Genomic DNA, 12089 nt, shown 5'->3' with positions numbered 1-12089 from the left:
TAGGCAGTTGGGAAGAGAAGCATAGGGTATACTTGAATTCAGTTGCCGATTCAGCCTTATGAGGTGAGTTTTCTCACCATACCAATGGGTCTAAGGCACCAAGGCCGTCCCATTTTGTGATAGTTGGTTTACTTGTTATGTAGAGGTGTGATATGTATGTGTGCATGATATGTGGTAGAGATAGCCTTCGTGGCTAACGGTAGAGATAGCCTTACGACTAGTGGTAGAGATGACCTTATGGCTAATGGTAGAGACTGCCTTTATGGCTGATGGTAGAGATAGCCTTTGTGGCTAACGGTAGAGATAGCTCATGGCTAATTGACATGTGATATGTGGTAGAGGTAGCTTTATAGCTAATGTGATATGTGGTTTGTGTGGGGTATGCTCTGGGGGACTAACTAAGCTTTCAGCTTACCGTTTATGGATTTGTTTCAGGTACATCGGAGTCCAAGGGTAAAGGAAAGGTGTGATGATGCGGCGTGCACTCTATCTCTTTTTTTCGATCTGGTTTGGGGGACACTCTGATGTTTTGAAAATAATAATGTTGTGATGTTTGTGTTTTGAAAACACTATCGGAATCTTTACGTTCTATGAAAAATGGTTGACTAATTAAAAATGAAAATTTTGTTTGTAAAATTTGGGTCGTTACAAGTTGGTATCAGAGCCTTGGTTTGAGGGATTCGGGCATACTCTCGGGTGTGTCAGGACTCCAACTAAGGAAAGGATAAATTTATTTTCAAAAATAACATAAAAGGCTTTTGAAAGAAGGAAAAGATGAGAGTGCAAAGCACATGATCAGCCGAGCCAAGTAAGTATATCCCCAATATGCTAGTCATGCTATTTTGATATTTGAACTTGGATGATCGTATGGAATTTGCTATGTGTATGCTTTTAAAATTATATACGGTTAAGAGCTTATAGCCTTAGAATGATTGGTTTGGCCTTATTTCCTGTTCCTTGTTTGGTTGTGGTCCTAGGGTAGAATGTTTTATTCGAAAGTCTATTTGATCCTCTTCTGTGTATAAGTTGCATGCATAAAGGCAACCTGTTATGATTGGTCTGTTTGATGTGGGTAGAGAAAATATTAGAATAATCTAGGATTTGAGTAATGCGGTGGTTGGTAGAATACGGTTTATTTGGGACAAATTGTAGTTATCAGGTCGAGCCTTGGGGAAAGGTACGGGTAGGTGTGGAAGGTAGTATTGGGCTCGTACTACTGAAAGCACAGGACCTGTACCCGAACCAATGTTAGATCTGACAACTTCAAGGAGGACCGGTGTGGAGAGATCCGTTTTATGGAAATCCTGATAGTTATGATTTATGACGTTCCAGTTCAGCATGGTGGTGACACGTTTCAGAGCGGGAGGATTAGGATCAGGCTTCGGATCAGGATCTGGATCCGGGAATGGATCGGGTGACACTACAAACAGCATAGATGAGAGGCTGCGCGAGATCATTGCAGTCGAGGTTACAAAGGGTATCCTTGACGTTACCCTAGTGATTTTTGGGACGGTCAAGGAAGGCATAATGGAAATCATGAAGGATAGACTCAGATCTTTCAGGACTGAGATTGCTGCGGGCCAGTTGGGAGCCCGAACTCCTTCGTTCCGGGAGTTCAAGGCGTGTGGGGCGTCGGAGTTTTTTGGGGTCAGGGACCCCATTGTCAGCCGACGCTGGGTAGCGGATATCGAAAACGCCCAGCGCACGAGTTCTTGCCCGGATGTAGCAAAGGTTGGGTTTGCTTCTTGCATGCTGAGAGACAGAGCCCGAGATTGGTGGGGCAAGGTTACTAGACAAGTGGGACCAGCCAGGGTGGATGAGATGACATGGGCCGAGTTTGTTCGGCGATTTGATATGGAGTTTGTGCCACCCATTGAGGTGCAACAATTAGTGCGAGAGTTTCATGATTTACAGCAGACCACCGTGACTGTGGCGGAAATCACCGCCAAGTTTCGGGAACGAGCTTTGTTGATTCCGCAATACGCTACCGATGAGGAAATGAGGCGGACCCGATATCATTCCATGCTGAGGGACGATATTCGGGAGTTTGTGAGTTTTACGGGGTGTAAGACCCTAAATGAAATGGTGGAGAAGGCCCGAGAACGGGAAATGGAGCTGGAATCCCGCACGAAGCGGAAGCTTGATCAGGCTCAGGTAGCAGTAGGATAGGCTAAGAAGCCTAAGACGTCAGACACTCCCAGCAAGGGTCAGCAGGGTCGGGGCCGATGTGCCAAGTGTAGCCGGGTACACAGTGGAGCTTGCCGTATCGCGGGCTCGAGATGTTATGCATGTGGCCAGCAGGGCCATATGAGTAGGGACTGCCCCGCGAAGGGCTTAATCTGTTTTCACTGCAACCAGACCGGCCATAAACGGGTCAACTGTCCGAAGTTGCAGGGAGGAGGAGGAGCGGTGGCGGCACCTGCGCCCGCCACGATGAGGATTACCGATGGACACCCTGCTAAGGCGGAAGCTCCAGCAGTGAAGAGCCGTGCACTTCAGCTGACTACCGAAGAGGCACGCGCAGTGCCAGACGTTGTGGCTGGTACGTGATTATTCTTCCCTGCTCTATGTATCTATTTTGCTTATGTGTATTATATGCTTGTTTAGGGACCTTTTTGGTCAATGGTATGTCTGCTCATGTCTTGTTTGATTCGGGTGCAACCCGATCGTTCGTATCTCTTGCGCTTAGCAAGAAGTTCCGGGAAGCGCCAGGAACTTTGGATTTCCTGCTCGAGGTGGAGATTGCGGATGACCACACTGTTAGTGCTACGAGGGTGTATCGGGACTGTGTCCTGAATGTACTTGGTGAGAGATTTCGAGTCGACCTAGTCCTGATACCGTTGCGAGGAATGAAAGTAATTATCAGAATGGACTGGTTGGGGGCCAACGGGGCCATGATTGACTGCGAGCATCAGTTGGTGAGGGTTCGAACCCCAAGTGGGGGAGAACTGGTGATACATGGTGATAGGGCATCGCAGGGACCAACCCTCTGTTCGGCTGCAAGGGCTAGGAGGTTCCTGCAGCAGGTTTGTACAGGATTTCTGGCATATATCTCGGATACAAGGGTAGAGATCACGAAGGATGTAGGCAGTGTGCTTGTTGTTCAGGACTTTCGAGACGTTTTCCCCGAAGAGTTACCAGGGGTGCCTCCGGAGAGGCAGGTGGAATTTCGCATAGATTTGGTGCCGGGTGCCGCTCCGATAGCAAAGGCACCATATCGGTTGGCACCACCTGAGATGCAAGAGTTATCTACACAACTTCAGGACCTGTTAGACCGAGGGTTCATTCGTCCGAGTAGTTCCCCGTGGGGAGCACCAATCATTTTCGTGAAGAAGAAGGATGGCTCCCACAGGATGTGTATCGATTATATAGAGCTAAACAAACTAACGGTGAAGAACCGTTATCTGTTGCCAAGGATAGATGATTTGTTCGATCAGCTGCAGGGTGCGTCTTGGTTTTCCAAGATTGATCTTCGGTCGGGATACCATCAGATGAGGATTCAGGATGAGGATATACCGAAGACGGCTTTCAGGACTCGATATGGGCATTATGAGTTTGTAGTGATGCCGTTTGGGCTCACCAATGCCCCATCAGCGTTCATGGACCTTATCAATAGGGTGTGTAGACCGATGCTGGATCGGTCGGTGATCGTTTTCATTGATGATATCTTTGTTTATTCTAAGACCAGAGAGCAGCACGAACAACACTTAAGGGAGGTGCTGGAGACCCTAAGGGCGGAAACGTTGTATGCCAAGTTCTCCAAGTGTGATTTTTGGCTGCGAGAGGTACAATTCTTTGGGAATATCATCAATCTGGAGGGTATTTAGGTAGATCCAGCCAAGGTTGAGGTTGTGATGTGGTGGGAAGTACCGAAGAATGCATCAGAGATTCGTAGCTTCTTGGGTTTAGCGGGTTATTATCGGAGATTTATTCAGGACTTCTCCAAGATTGCTGTGTCATTGACACGACTAACCAAGAAGAATGTGACGTTTCAGTGGGGTACGGATCAACAGTTGGCTTTCGAGACCTTGAGGCGGAAATTATGCGAGGCTCCAATCCTTGTTTTACCAGAGGGATTAGATGATCTGGTACTGTAACGCATCAATTTCAGGGTTAGGTGCGTTATCGATGCAAAGAGGGCACGTGATAGCATATGCCTCACGACAACTGAAGCCTCATGAAGCAAATTACCCTACTCACGATCTGGAACTGGGGGCAGTGGTGTTTGCCCTCAAGATTTGGAGGCATTACTTGTATGGAGTGCGGTGCACCATTTACACCGAACACAAGAGTCTGAAGTATTTGATGGACCAACAGAACCTCAACATGCGACAGAGAAGGTGGTTGGACGTGCTAAAGGACTATGATTGCGAGATTCTATACCACCCAGGGAAGGCCAACGTAGTGGCCGACGCTTTGAGCCGTAAGACGACAGGTTCCCCGATTGGGAATGTGTGTTTGAGGATGACAATGATCTCTCCATTGTTGGAGATGATAAAAAGGCTCAAGTTGAGGGGGGTAAAGAAAGAGAATTGGAAGGTAGAAAGGATCTGAGGGCAGTATCCCTTGTTTGTTAAGGATAGTCGAGGCCTATTGACGCAATGTGGTCGGGTGTGGGTACCGACGACTGGGGGAGTGAGACAAAAGATACTGGAGGAAGCGCATAAGTCTAGGTTCTCTATACATCCCGGAGCTACAAAAATGTATAGGGACTTGTGGCTGAGTTATTGGTGGCCATGCATGAAACGGGAAATTGCGTGGTGTTTAAAGCGGTGCTTGACCTGCAGGAAGGTCAAGGCCGAGCATCAGCGACCTCATGGTAAGGTCCAGCCGCTACCCATTCCCATGTGGAAGTGGGAGGAGATCACGATGGACTTCATTACGAAGTTGCTAAGGACGCCGAGGGGTGTGGATGCCATATGGGTGATTGTGGATAGACTAACGAAGAGTGCCTATTTCATTCCGATATTAGAAAGAGTATCCGCTGAGAAGCTGGCGGATATTTACGTGCGTGAGGTAGTGGCTAGACATGGGGTTCCTGTGTCAGTAGTCTCTGATCGTGATGTTCGGTTCACATCCAGGTTCTGGAAGAAATTCCACGAGGAGTTGGGCACTCAGCTACATTTTAGCACGACGTACCACCCCCAGACCGACGGTCAGAGTGAGAGAACGATCCAGACACTGGAGGATATGCTGCGGGCATGCGTGTTGGATTTTGGAGGGAGTTGGGATACGTATCTCCCAGTGGCAGAGTTTTCGTACAATAACAGTTATCATGCCAGCATCGATCGAGCTCCGTTTGAGATGTTATATGGTTGGAGGTGTAGGACCCCGGTTTGTTGGGATGAGGTTGGACACCGGGTCATGGGAAGCACTGAAGTAGTGCTCAAGACTACTGGGTTGATTCAGCAGGTGCGCGACCGGTTGCGGGTCGCGCAGAGCCGTCAGAAAAGCTATGCCGACCGACGGTGATCAGATCTTGAGTTTCAGGTGGGGGATTTTATGTTGCTGAAGGTGTCTCCCTAGAAAGGGATCATCAGGTTTTGGAAGAGGGGCAAGCTGGGGCCTCGGTATATAGGCCCGTTTAGGATCACGGCCCGGGTGGGCAAAGTAGCATATCGCTTGGATCTGCCAGAGGAGCTTAGCCAGATTCACAACACGTTCCATGTGTCGCAACTTAGGAAGTGTGTCACAGACGAGGCTGCGGTTGTCTCATTGGGAGATATCCAGGTGGATGAGAGCTTGAACTACATCGAGAAGCCCGTTGCCATCTTAGATAGGAAGACGAAGGCTCTTCGAAATAAGGAAGTAAGACTGGTGAAAGTGCAATGGCAACATCGGAAGGGCTCCGAATGGACTTGGGAGCCCAAAGAGGAGATGCGAGAGCATTACCTAGAATTGGTTGGGTCAGCAGACTTCGAGGACGAAGTCTAGTTCAAGTGGGGGAGACTTGTAACACCTGGTTTAAGTTGGAAAGGATTTATGCATGGACTCGGCGAGTTGGGAGGTCAACTCGTCGAGTAGGGTTGTGAGATCATGAAACGCCGAACGGGACCGGCTCGGCGAGTCGACGTCCGACTCGGCGAGTCCGAGCTGTTTAAAGAAAACCCTAAATTTTGGGTTTGCCCCCTATATAAACATCATTATCCGCCCCAGTAGCCTCCCTTAGCACCTTAGAAGAACGTTTACGGCCGCACACCCTCTTGTGAGTGCAGTAAGATCAATTGGGAGCTTATCCTTGAGATTTTGGGGAGGATTTTAAGCTTGAAGAAGGAGTATCAAGGGGAACGCACTAGATCTAGCATCTAGTTCGTCTTGGGCATTGATTTGAGGTATGAATCTGTTACCTTAAGCATAAATTCTAATTGAGAGTTGTGGCCAACTTTGAGGAAATATAAGCAACCTTGGATCTGGACATATCACAAGGATATGGTTCCAGATCTGGACCTTCTTAGGTCCCAAGCATCATAAAGTTGCACCCTTTATTAAGCCCTTTTCTCCCCATGCATGAAAACCTTGTTGGAAGGTTAGTTTTGGTGATTATGGCCATGTGAGGCTTTGCATGCACGTAAAGTTTGCAATTTACGTGTTATCCACACTACTAGAGTATAGATCTGAAGTTTGGGGCCTTGATTCCCACTAGAAGAGGCCGTAAACATATTGGACTAATAGGGACTCGGCGAGTCGTGCAAGAGACTCGGCGAGTCGAGAGGGTTTTCTCGTGGTCGGCCAAGGGTGTTCGGCTAAGGGTGTACGGCCAAGAGTCTACGGCCGAGGGTATTCGGGCAAGGGTTTACGGTCAGAGGTGTACGGCCGTACACACCAAGGAACTCGACGAGTCCCTCGGGTGACTCAGCGAGTCGACGAGTCAAGCAGGGAACCCGACGAGTGATTGATTGCACTCGACGAGTCAAGGTTAATATGGATTGTTGACCTTGACTATAGACTTTGACTTTGACCAGGGTTGAACCTGGGGGGGGGGGGTATTTATGGTATTGTGCTGAGTTATTTATTCATTGATTATAGGCAGTTGGGAAGCGAAGTATAACGTATACTTGAATTCAGTTGCGGATTCAGCCTTGTGAGGTGAGTTTTCTCACCACACCAATGGGTCTAAGGCACCAAGGTCGACCCATTTTGTGATAGTTGGTTTACTTGTTATGTAGAGGTGTGATATGTATGTGTGCATGATATGTGGTAGAGATAGCCTTCGTGGCTAACGGTAGAGATAGCCTTACGGCTAGTGGTAGAGATGGCCTTATGGCTAATGGTAGAGACAGCCTTTATGGCTGATGGTAGAGATAGCCTTTGTGGCTAACGGTAGAGATAGCTCATGGCTAATTGACATGTGATATGTGTTAGAGGTAGCTTTATAGCTAATGTGATATGTGGTTTGTGTGGGGTATGCTCTGGGGGACTCACTAAGCTTTCAGCTTACCATTTATGGATTTGTTTCAGGTACATCGGAGCACAAGGGTAAAGGCAAGGCGTGATGATGCGGCGTGCACTCTATCTCTATTTTCTGATCTGGTTTGGGGGACACTCTGATGTTTTGAAAATAATAATGTTGTGATGTTTGTGGTTTTGAAAACAATTATCGGAATCTTTATGTTCTATGAAAAATGGTTGACTAATTAAAAATGAAAAATTTCTTTGTAAAATTTGGGTCGTTACATTTCATTATTATCAATGTTGACAGGATTGGAGTCGTCGAAATTAGCAGCTGCATCTTGGAAACCATCCACATTTGATTCAAGAGAGGGTTGACCAATCTCCCCCTCAACCTGAGAAGGTTGAAACGGTTCGGAATCAAATGGAGAGAGAGAAGGAAGAGGACCGGAAACATGTTGAGAAATAGGGGCTTCCGAAGTTGAAAGTTGCCTTGATCGAGATTCCGAATCAATGGTAGTTTCGGAAGGTCCAAAGAGAGTTTCAAAGTCGACTTCAAGGATGGTTTGCTGGTTCGGACTACCTGGCGCTGGAGCATCGGACTCCATAATGTGAGTTGTAACATGAGTTGGGCCAGAATTCCGAACGAAATTATCATCGAATGTAACATCAAAGCTTTCTTCCAACACACGAGTTCTTCGATTAAGAACTCTGTAAGCCTTTGATTTTGAAGAGTACCCAAGGAAGATGGCTTCATCATCTTTAGGTTGGAACTTGGTAAGCTGATCATGATTGTTCTTTATAAAGAATCTGCATCCGAAAACATGAAGAAACGAGATTGTTGGCTTCCGACCATTCATTGCTTCGTACGGCGTCATGTTGAGGCATCGATTGATGATACTCCAACTTTGAGTGAAGCACGCAGTTGATACGGCTTCAGCCCAAAGATAGAGTGGTAGATTTGCGAAGTTAAGCATGGAACGAGAAGCTTCAACAAGAGTTCTATTGCGTCTTTAAACTACACCGTTCTGTTGTGGAGTGTACGGTGCTGAGAAGTTGTGTCAATTCCTTTCTCGATGAGGAATTTCTCAATGGTTCCATTGGTGAATTCTGAACCATTATCACTTCGGATAAGCCTAACAGGAAGTTTGGTGAGGACTTCAATTCCTTTGATGAAGTTGATGAGTTCAGAGGCTGTTGCGGACTTTAATCTGAGAAAGAAAACCCAAGTGAACCTTGTAAAGTTGTCAACAATCACAAGAATGTATTTCTTATGATGAAGACTTTCTATAGTGGATGGTCCACAAAGATCAATGTGCAGGAGTTCCAATGGTTCCGAGGTTGATTTTTCGATGATAACAAGATGACCCTTCTTTGATTGCTTTCCACACTCACTTGCAGCACATAAATGATCATTTTCGAATTTGAGAAGAGGTAAACCTCTCACCATTTCACCAGTCGAGTGGGTACATGTTCTTGTTGCGGTTGGACTTGATTAAACATTCTTTTCGGTCTTCAGCCATTACATAGCTGTGCTTCTTGCAAAATTCCACACGTCGATTTGAATCAGTGAGCTGAGCAACACTTATCAAATTATGTTTTAGATCAGCTACATAAGCCACATTTGAGATAGAGAAATTTCCATTGGTGAGAATTCCATAACCACGAATTTGAGAGTTGGAGTTGTTTCCATATGTCAAATAACTAGCATTCGGAGAAAGCTTGAGATCCTACAGAAAGTCTTTCTGCCCCGTTATGTGCATGAAGCAAGCACTATCAATATACCATATTGTTTCTTGCTCCGAAGCACAAAGTGCCTGCAAAATTAGTGAGTGATGGAGCTTTTAGGCTCCGATATTGATCTAGGGACATAGGCATGGGCTTTGGACTTGGATTGTGACTTTGGAACAACTTTGTGTTTCTTAGGAGTACACTTTGAGTTCTTAGGAAACAGACAAAAGGCTAATGTCTTCTCATCAATCCAGTAGTCATATTCAATGACTTGGGGATTGCGAATAGTCTTCTTCGGACCATTGACTTCTGGAGCATTGGAAACAGATGTAACCTCTGGAACTGTTGATTCATTAATGTGAGATTTGACTTTCCACACAAGATTCTTTTTTGAAGATTTTAAAAAATTTGTTTTCTCAGCAATTTTTGATTTGCTTGATGACACATTTGTTTTTGAAAGATTTGGTTTAAAAATTGTGCCATCAGATTTAGCAATGAAAACAGATGGAACAGTCCGAGGAGAGGTATTTTGGACAGTCATGGTATTCACACGAGATTTAGGCTGAGTGGTACTGACTACTTTCTTAGGTTCTACAGGGCTAAGAGAATCAGAAGGTCTCTTGAGGATCTTAGTGGGTGTGAAGGAGTTTTGACTATGGGTTGATGATCGAGGATTCCGAGATACACTCTTTTTGGAGTTCTCAAGGAACCTGGAATTTTGTCTAGTCTTAACTTCCTTTTTATGAGCATTTCGAGCCTCCACTTTGGGATCTACTATATCCTTCCTACTTAACATTGGTTTTTTCTTGCGGTGAGATGAGGATTTTGAAGTTTGCCCTGCAAACGAATTGCTAAACTTGGGATCAATGGGAACCAAACTTGTTTTTGAGGTTAATAAAGAGTACGATTCACAAGAATCAGAGGAGACACAACTTGCGTTTTCAACTTTATCATCAAAGGATGCCCATACAAACTCAAAGGCAACAGTTTCAGTTGTCACCGGAATGATTTCTTCAACAGCACAGTTGTTAGGAGGATTACTCCTAGGGACGTAATCTACGCAATTTGAAACACTGTGATGAAATTCCATGGTCCGATTCAGGTCCAGGTTTATCAGAGGCGGAAGAGGCGTGGAATCGGGACTTTTGACAACAATTGGTTGAAACTCAGGAATTAAGGACACAATGTGGTATGTGGTCTCATGAAGCGGTGACAAAGGAGAAACGGGGGTGTCCGAATGTTTGATGTTCAGAACCTCTCCCATGAATGTCAAATTTTGCAATTCTTTCAAGGGACGAGCAATTGGTTTCAGATACTCGCTTCTGAGACCAGGTGCTTTAGACCATGGATGATGAAAATTATGATTCATCTGAAGATTCGATTCAAGTATGTCAATTGAATTATGCAAAGCATCTAACTTAGCATTGAGACGTTTGTTATCAGTGATCAAGATATTTCTTTCAGAATAGGTAATTTCACATTTGTCTTTCAAAATGATACATTCATCTTTAGACATTACAAGCTCATGCTCTAAAGACTCGATTTTCAATTTTTTATCCTCAAAACGCAACCTAAGACGATTTAGTTCACACTCATTCTTCTCACTGGCTTCTATGGCAGACTCATAGGCTTTATAAATGGTGCTCATATCTGTTTGGATCTGGGTCAGATAAGGTTCACAAAGAGATAGATCAAAATTATTATCAGTAATCATAGATTTTACCTGCTGGACGATGCTTCGACCGGGTGGATCATTAGTGGCCATATAGCAGTAGTGTGGTTCAGCAACATCATCTTCATCTTCAGAACTGGAGGACCAATAGCCTTCTTCACATTCAACGGATTGTCTTGCCATCAAGCACATGTTTCTTCCAGTGACCACGTCATCATCATCTTCGGATGACCAATATCCTTCAACATACCTTGATACAGTTGTTACGAAAGCTTTTTCACTTTCAGCCATTTCTTGAGCTCTTTGGGCATAGTATGTAGAGTCCTTGATCTTTGGTTTTTGTGGAGCTTCAGCCAAGCAATCTTTTGCAAAGTGATTTGCATGTCCACACTTGTGACACACAATTTTTGGTTTATCGGATTTTGGATTATGCTGTGGTTCCGAGGTAGAGTTTGGTTTTGAGATGTTCGGTTTGTATGAGGGAGGATTTTCCGGAGTTGGTTGTGGTTCCGGAGCAGAGTATGTTTGAGGATTGTTTTGTTGAGGAGCATGGAACCGATTTTGGTATGGTTTGTAAGAAGGATTGAAAGGACGTTTGTATTTCATGGAGAGGAGAGCAAACTCCTGTTGGAAACGAAGTTCAGAGTTCATGGCTTCGGGATCATCAACTGGATAGTTTGGTGTGGGTAAGACAGGTAAGGAGGATTGAACATATGGAATAACTGGTTTGAAAAGGTACGAGGTGGATGTGTTCGGAAGGGTTGGTTGAAAGGAATTGACAAGAGCAAGAGGACCTCCGGAGAGTTCTCGTATGATCTAAGCAACATTAGATTCATGTCCTTGAAGTTCATCAAAAAGTTGATAAAGCTTTAACTTTTTCAAAGAACCATTACTTTGGAGACACGATTTCACATTTCCCCATCCTTTACCGAGACTGTTTATGAATTTGAGATTGTACTCCAAAGGAGTTCGGACAATCCCATGAGCAGTCATGTTGTTGACCACGATTCGGTAACGGTTAGATGTTAAGGCCACTGATTCAGCAGGAGTGGTAGTAAAGGTGTCAAAATCATTGACAACTGAGGTAAGACGCTTGTACTTCATATTTTCTGAACCTTCAATCAGATCTTGAAGAGTGTCCCAAATCTCTTTTGCTGATTTGCACAATTTAATGTGCTCAAAGAGTGAAGGAGGAACACCAAACACCATTTCTGAGAAAGCAACTTGATCAGCATGCAACTTCTCAATATCATCTGCAATTAGAGGAGCTGGATGAGTTTCATCTTGACCCTTTAAG

The sequence above is a fragment of the Lactuca virosa genome, chromosome 7, assembly GCF_052849685.1.
Source record: "Lactuca virosa cultivar CGN04683 chromosome 7, Lactuca_virosa_CGN04683_v6, whole genome shotgun sequence".
Lineage (NCBI taxonomy): Eukaryota > Viridiplantae > Streptophyta > Magnoliopsida > Asterales > Asteraceae > Lactuca > Lactuca virosa.
The sequence above is the reverse complement of the archived record's forward strand: the minus strand, read 5'-3'. Positions refer to the sequence as shown.